Raw genomic sequence first — 8,586 nt, 5'->3', positions numbered from 1 at the left:
AGCATTAGAAGGAAGCAATGAAACAATAACAAAACCACAAAGCTAAGTTGTTTATGCTAAAGAATATTTCAGGAGAAAAGTGGTGCATGTCCACACTGTTGAGTTTCAAACAACCTCAAGAACTGAGAGAACAAATTTCCTTACTTTATGGCACATTCAAGAGAATTGAACTATACTATAAACAACCAACTAATCAAAATTTACAGCAACCATATTTTGCGAAAGAACAACTAACAGTGATGACTGATTTGGGGGTATAACATGTTTGTGGTGAAAGTTGTCAAGTTGTGCAAATGGACAGATATAGGTCAGAGAGGACCTTGAGGGAGAAAGTACACTGGTTTCTGTGTTAACATGAGAAAAATGGTAAAGCTCATTGAAGAGTGGAGACATGGTGGTTTTTTATTGTTTGGGTTAAGAAAATGTTGGATTGACTACACTAGTATAGTTATTGTTATAGTATGACCTAGACACAATCTGAACTATGTGAAGATACCCTTCCCATATACGTTAATAATGATACTCCTTCCTCTGCAGGGGACAAAGAAAGGTATTAAAACTGGGTGATACAATACTGTTCCTTTATATTTTGGATGTAGAGAATTCTGAAAGAGGTTAAATAGGAGTTTATAAAAATAAGATACAAAGACATTGGGTCAAAACTGGTTAAATCCTCTAATGTACATGTATCAAAAAGTCAGAGGAAAGGCCAGAAGAAAAATGGGAAGGCTTATCAAAGAATGTAAAAGATAGAAATTTGGTGTAAATCTTGAAAGCGAGAAAAAGAAGTTTTCAAGAAAATCTGACAAAACCAGTACTTGGAAGGTGAACCATCTTTTTAGAACTAAAACAAAAGATAAATTTAAAAATAAATTTCTGATAGCCATTTTCCTGTAGAATGCATTCTGTGAGAGTGTGTGTGGTACCCATTCATAGGTCACATAAGCACTGTTGGCATTGGTTTCTGGAGGAAGAAGCCTGGGAAATACTGTACTGTCTTATACTGGTGGAGAAAGCAGAAGTAAGTTGTTGAGGTAAGAGTCTTGAATTCTCTCATCCATGTTGAAATTCCATGGGAATGAATGTTGTGAAGGAAGAAGAATAAAAATTGTCAAAACTGAAAAATAACTAGACAATGATCATGCAAAAATGGTGGATGAAAGAATAGATTAAGGATTCCATACATACCAAATGTGTTTAAATAAAGCAATGATAAAGAATCTGCCTGCCAGTGCAAGAGAGGTGAGTTTGAACCCTGGGTCAGGAATATCCCCTGGAGGAGGAAATGTCAACCCACTCCAGTATTCTTGCCTGAGAAATTCGATGGTCAGAGGAGCCTGGCTGGCCATAGTCCTCGGGGTTGCAAAGAGTCAGACTTGACTGAGGACACACACCTATATGTAGGAAGCAAGTGCAAAAGAGAAAAAGTAGACCCTAGGAAAGGCGTGCGAAAACATCATTAGTCTTGCTGACCAGATGCTGCAAGACATATGACACTTGGAATAAATCCAGAGGGAATAAAAAAACATCTTGAAAGCAGGATGTGTGTCTGCAGGTGGAAAGCCATCATCAGACTGTTCAGTGACCTGGCTTCTCTGAGTCAGATGTTTTTTGTATCTGGAGCTTTGTTCTTTAGACAGAAACGTAAGTCATTAGTTAAAAGTAAATCTTTATGTTACATTCCTAGCCTATCTTTAACAGCCAGGTGGCTCCATATGCTTCTGAGAGCATGTTCTCTCTCCCTTGCACGTACTCCCCTGCCTGAAAACATACAATAAAGCTGCCTTGATCAGATTGGGCACCTTCACCTCAGAACGGTGTTGGTCCCCTGATCCTCACTTTCAATTCTTGGGTCTTGCTCATTCTTTCACCACGCCACGCTTTTGGGGAAGCGTGTCTTGTTGAGCCGGACTCGACACCTATACAAACACTTTGCTGTGAAAGCATTTGAATCAGATGAAATAGTATATGTGAATATATTTTGGAAATGTATTGAACATAGTTTAAACTTCTCACAGAATAATCTGAAGCCGAATCCTCTTGAGCTGATGAAGACCAAAGAAAATGTTTACTTTCTCCTTTTATTCACCTCTTGATTCTTTCTCTCTTCATTTAACATTATCTCTAAGATAATGTGGACAGTGAATAAAAAAACCCAGATAAAAATGTAGACTAAAATTAATGTAACACTTTCCCCAACAACTTACTTGCTACTACACTTATAGCCAAGTATAGCAAAAAGGGTTTTTGTTAGGACTTTGCCATTAACTTACTTTCTGAACTCAAGCAAGATTTTTTATAGAATGAGGTTTAGCATGTATTCAGCCTAAAATTCAGACTCCCACTAGACCAAATTCAATTATATAGATTTTTTATATTCATATAGGACTACAGGTCTGTTTTCTCTTTTTAAAAAAACTCCTCAGTTGAAAGAATCACACTATAGGTATAGACAAATTTATTTTTGAACCAACTTATAAAACAGTGCATTCAAGTTCTATGTATCTGATGTTTGCTTTGTTATCTTTCTGCAGCACTCACAGTGTGTTCTGAGATTTTGGTAGACAAACTGCATTAGATAAGAGTAGTTTGCTGGGTGTATACTGGGGTATCTTCTAAGCTCCACATGGGAAATACATTTGAGCCTCACATCAGTCTAGAGCCATGGTTCGCAAAGGTGTCTGTACCTTAGTCTGGAGAAATTTATTAAAATCCAGACTCTATGAACAGAGACCCTGACTTAATTATTCTGATATAGGGCCCAGAAATTAAGTACTTATTCCAGCTGTAGTATTTTGGTGAAACCAACAATTCTATCTTCTCGCTCCTTGTCTTTCCTTTGCTAATTTTTGAGGAAGAACTTCATCACTTCTGTTATTGTTTATATGTCTCAGACTTAATGTATAATCTTCTCCTACCTTCTGTTGTTGAAACTGGTCTTTTCCTACCTTTTCCCCATCATCAAAAATATATTCATGTTTATTTTTCAAAGCTTCTGAAGCTAAAAGTTGTCCAGTTAGAAAAAAAATATTTAATCTCTTTTGTTTGCTTTTTGCTATCATGGGAGCTTTAGCCTCTATATCTCTGCATCTATCACTTGGGTAATAAGCTTTGTCAAAAGAAAGGAGGGTTTTGTCAGTGTCTCTTCCAAAACTATTGGAAAAGAACTGCTCATTTTGACCTCAGTTTGGTCTGTGCCAAGTCATAGTAGAAGTCATCATGTCATAGAGAATTAGCACACTCTGCCAAGTCCCAACTTCTCGAAACCACTGGATTGTGCTATGATAAACAGTGCCTACTGGTTAGAAAAAACATAGCCATTTAGAGACAGCTTCAGTGCTCCGCACCCTTTCAGGAGCCTGGCATGACCCATAGGCTTAATTATCATAACCACGTCTCCTGTGTCTCCTGCATTGACAGGCAGATGCTTTACCTCTGCACCACCTGGGAAGCCCACAGTTTCTCATAAGATTGTTTAATAGTTTAGATGAGTCAGTGAATATGATCAGGAGGTAGCACTGGGCTTGGAGTTTTTGGAGGTAGCACTGGGAGTTTTTATACAGTATTTCTCTGGCAACAATCCAATGGTTAATCTGACCTTAGAGTTCCTGTGGGTAGTTTCTGGGAGAAATATTTACATGTATCATTTTTAAATTGAATTTTATTGAGATAATTGTAGATTCACATGCAGTTGCTTAAAAATAATAGAGAAATCCCTTAAACACTTTACCTAATTCCCCCACCAGTAACATTTTGTAAACTTAGTATAGTATTACATCAAGGATATTGACATTGATATAATTGAATTTATTTAGGTTTCTCCAGCTTTATTTTCCACTGGTGTGTGTGTGTGTGCATGTGTGTACACATATGTGTTGGAGGGGGATTGAGTTGTATGTAATTTTATCACAGTTGTCAGTTTGTGTATCTAGCACCACAGTCATGATACTGAACACTCCAAATCATAAGAAGCTATCAGGTTGCCCTTGTATGACCATACCCACCTCTGTATAGTTTCTCCATACATCTTCTCTCCTGTGCTAACTCTGGAAACCAGGACTCTGACCTCCACTTTGAAATGTTGTCATTTAAAAATTGTTGCATAAATGGAATCATACAGTATGTGACCTTTGGGGACTGACATTTTTTACCCAAGGTGCATGTATCAATGATTTGTTCTTCTTATTCCTGAGTAGTATTGCATATTATGAATGTACTACAGTGGAACTATTCATCAATTGACAGACGTCTGGACTTTTTTCAGTTTGGGGCTGTTATGAATAAAGCTACTATGACTTACGCATGAAAATACATTTCTATTTCTTTGGGAGAAATGTCTGAGCTGAAAATTTCTGGGTTCTATGATAGTTGCCTGTTTTGTTTTATAAGAAACTGCCAAATATTTCCAGAGGGTCTAGTATATCATTTTACATTCCCACCAGCAGTATATGAGTGATGTGTTTTCTCTGGATTCTTGCCAATATTTCGTGTGATAATTATTTTTATATTAACCATTCTAATAGGTAGATAGTGGTTTCAATTTACATTTCCCTAATGGCTAATGATGTTGAACATCTTTTATATAAACTTATTTGCTGTCTGTATACCTTCTTCCGTGAACTATCTGTTCATGTCTTTTACCATTTTTTAATTGTATTTTTTTTTTTTTTTACTGTTGAGTTTTGAGAGTTCTTTATTCTGTGGTTCTTTGTTGGATATGTGGTTTGCAAATATTTTCTTCCAGTGGGTAGCTTGTCTTTTCATCCTGTTCATTCCTTCTGCTTGCATTGGGCTTATTTTGCCTCTTTTTTTTTATCTAATTTCTTGAGGTAGAAACTTATATTATTAACTTGAGATCTTTCCTCTTTTGTAATATAAAAATTTAATAGGTGGCTCAGTGGTAAAGAATCCGGCTGCCAATGCAGGAGACTCAGGAGATCCAGGTTTGATCTCTGGGTTGGGAAGATCCCTTAGAGGACGAAATGGCAACCCACTTCAGTATTCTTGCCTGGAAAATTCCAGGGACAGAGGAACCTGGCCGGCTAGAGTCCATGGGGTTGCAAAGAGTCAGAAATGACTGCGTGCGTGCACACACACACACACATACACACACACACACACACACACACACACACACACACTACTGTAAAATTTCCCCTCAGCACTGTTTTAGCTGCATCCTACATATTTTAATACATTGCATCTTTATTTTCATTCAGTTCCATGTATCCTTTTTAAGTCTTATTATTTAGAAGTGGGTTATGTTCTAAATATTCAGAGGTTTTTCTCTTTTCTGTTTATTTCTAGTTGTTTCCATTATAATCAGAAACACGTTCTGTAGATTTCAACTCTTTAATTTGTTGCGATTTATTTATGATAAAAAAATATGGTCTATCTTGGTGGAAGAATGTGTATTTTGTTGTTATTTGCTGTAGTGTTCTTTATATGTCTGTTATTCCCTGTTGGCTATGTTCTTCAGCACATCTACATCCTTGCAGATTTTCTGCATAGTAATTATCTCAGTTGCTGAATGAACTGTGTGAAAGTCTGGGCCCTATTTAAATATCTTATGTTTAGTAGACACCATGTTTAGATTTATCTGGTTGATTCTGGTCTACTTTGTCTGGACAATAGTTCTAATGTCACTTTCCTGGTAGGCCAGCAGGTGGAGGCCGAGGGAGAATAGCAAAAGCACTGGGTCTGAAGACATGTGGCCTGCTCCATAGCTCTCATTCTCACTCTGTGTCAATTATATTAAGATGAAGACGTCTAAGTTTGTTCAAGATGCATTTTGAAGACCCTCTAACACCATGAATGTATCGCTATTAAATATACCTATGTCAGATGGTGGAGTACAATAACCATCCAGAGATAAAGTTCCTTTACATTTATCTTCAAGACGTTGCCAACAAAATAAGAATATTCTTGGATATAGAAAAAATATGAGACATTTTATTGCATCTACCACAAAATTAGACTCAGTTTCTCAGCCATGACCTGACAATATCTAATATATGGTATTTACATTCCTGTTGAACATTCACCTTGTTCTGCAAGGTCTGACCGAAACTAAAACGATGTATTTGGATAAACTGAGATGGCTGAGTTTCATGCTAGCAAGAGAATAGTGGAGAAGCATTTAATGCTGCAAAACATGCGTCTTTAAAAGTAATTCTAAATGCAGAACACTTTATGGGTAATTATTTAAAGGAAGTATTTTGTAATAATCATCATTATAAATATATGAATTTTCAGACTGTCTCTTTTCTATTTCTCATAATTTTGAATACATCAGATTAAAATATAAACTCCTTACTTCAGAAGTCAGAGGTGGTTACATCATGATTTTCAGATCAAGAAAACTTATATAATCCTTCTCACTGTCTCAGATTTATTAGGCCTATATTTCAGAGTCCTGGCTAGGACAACATCCATGGCTAGGAGATGCTACTGTACTGTCAGTTCTATATATATCCAAAAAGATGTTGTGTTTATATTTTAAAAATTTAGAATGCTATATACACAGTTTTACAACTGAAATATTTGTTTTATGTATATAGTCCATCAGCTAATTCCAGAAAGAATCTCAGAAATACAAAAATTCTACAAAGGCATCCTTGGTTCTCCTGCACAACACCCTGACCTTCTGTTCCCTTTCTTTGGAATAAACAGGTTGTATGATGCAGAACAGACACAGCTGGGCAACTCTCTCATCACTGGGAAAGAGCTCCTGAGCCACATGTCATTTCAAATACTGTTTGAAAGTGAGGCCATGGATGCTAGACCCAGACCACCTAGATCTGAACTCCAGCTTTCCAATTTGCTAGTAGTAAAATGACCTTGAAGAAATCACTAAATTTTCTTTTGCTTTAGTTTCTTTCAGTGTAAAAAGGGGATGGTATTAGTATCTGTCCTAGAGAGTTGTTGTAAGAGTAAATATGGCAATGAATGCAAAGTGTTTGTTGGAGGGTCTGGTTTAGAGTAATATGTTAGGTATTATTCTTAAGTTTATATCACTGATGATTTATTCTGTAATAGGAAGGTCAATTGCCACATCAATTTTGATCACTAGATTTGTGACCTTGGATATTTCACTTCATTCATCTGACTTTATGCTTCTCACTAGTAAGATGAGTAATTCTTGCCCTTGTTATCCCACAATGATTTAAATAAGAGTTGTATTCAAAGGCTCAGGGCACAGAGTACACAGGAGCAAACATCACATGATATAGGTGAGAATTCAAGAGAGTGTCAGTAGGAGAGTGAGTTCTTATTTTTGCAGTTTTCCAGGGAGATGTGCTTTAACCATGGGGTTGGGTGTTGGGAGAGGTATTCTGTACCCTTCTGCTCTCTCTTTTTAATGGAGAGAGCATAACAGTGATCTTACTCAGGAAGTTAAATAATTGAAGTTGTGGTTTCAGTTTTTAATGATGTTATGAAAAAGCTAGTTCTCTAAAACATACCTGGAAACAAAAAGAAAGTTATGAGACAACCCAGAGAGAAAGACAGAGGTCCACAGTCAAGACAGCATTCGTTTTTCTGCATAAGAATGAAAGCTAAAATATAAGTAAATAATTCATTTTTACTTTTAAAAAATTAAGGTATAGTTTATATGTAGCATTATTTAGTTCCAGGTGTTGTTGTTTAGTTGCTGAGTCATGTCAGACTCTTTGTGATCCCATGACCTTGTAGCCTGCCAGGCTCCTCTGTCCTTGGGATTTCCCAGGCAAGAATACTGGAGTGGATTGCCATTTCCTTCTTCAGGGGATCTTCCTGAACCTGTGGTCAAAACCGCATCTCCTGCATTGATAGGCAGATTCTTTACTGCTGAGCCACCAGGGAAGCCCAGTTTTAAGTGTACAATATAACAATTTGATATTTATGTATATTGCAAAATGATTATCACCATAAGTCTGGAAAACGTCAGTCACCATACACAGTTACAATTTTTTTTTTCCTTGTGGTCAGAACTTCTAAGATCTACTCTCAGCAATTTAAAAATATGCAATATATTAATAATATAATTGACTATATTCACCACACTGTACATTACATTCCCATGACTTATTTATAACTGAAAGTTTGTAACTCTTGACCCCCTTTACCCATTTCTTCCACCCTTCAATCTCTTCTCTGTATCTATTAGCTTAGTTTTTATTTTCTTTTAGATTCCACATAAAAATGAAGTCAGTATTTGTCTTTCTCAGTCTGACTTATTTCACATAGTATAATCCCCTCGAGAAGTATCCATGTTGTTGCAAATGGCAAGATTTCATGCTTTTTTATGGCTCAGCAGTACTCTTTTGCATATATGCATATATATATTTATGTATATAATCACATCTTTTTTGTCTGTTCATCTACTGATGGACACAGTTTGTTTCTGTCAGGCGAGTGTAAGCTCCTGGGTTTTTGTCTCGTCACAACAAATATTTGGAGTGACGGACATTAAAGCCCCTTGGCGGGTCACAGCTCTCGGAGAACAGACCGTGTTACAGCTCTTAAATAAATCAGTGTTACAGCTCAGTGTTACAGCTCTATTTATTTAGACAATAGCAGGAAAATCCATCTTCGAGGCGTGAGGGC

The sequence above is a fragment of the Cervus canadensis genome, chromosome 7 (genome assembly GCF_019320065.1).
Source record: "Cervus canadensis isolate Bull #8, Minnesota chromosome 7, ASM1932006v1, whole genome shotgun sequence".
NCBI classification, from domain to species: domain Eukaryota; kingdom Metazoa; phylum Chordata; class Mammalia; order Artiodactyla; family Cervidae; genus Cervus; species Cervus canadensis.
The sequence above is the reverse complement of the archived record's forward strand: the minus strand, read 5'-3'. Positions refer to the sequence as shown.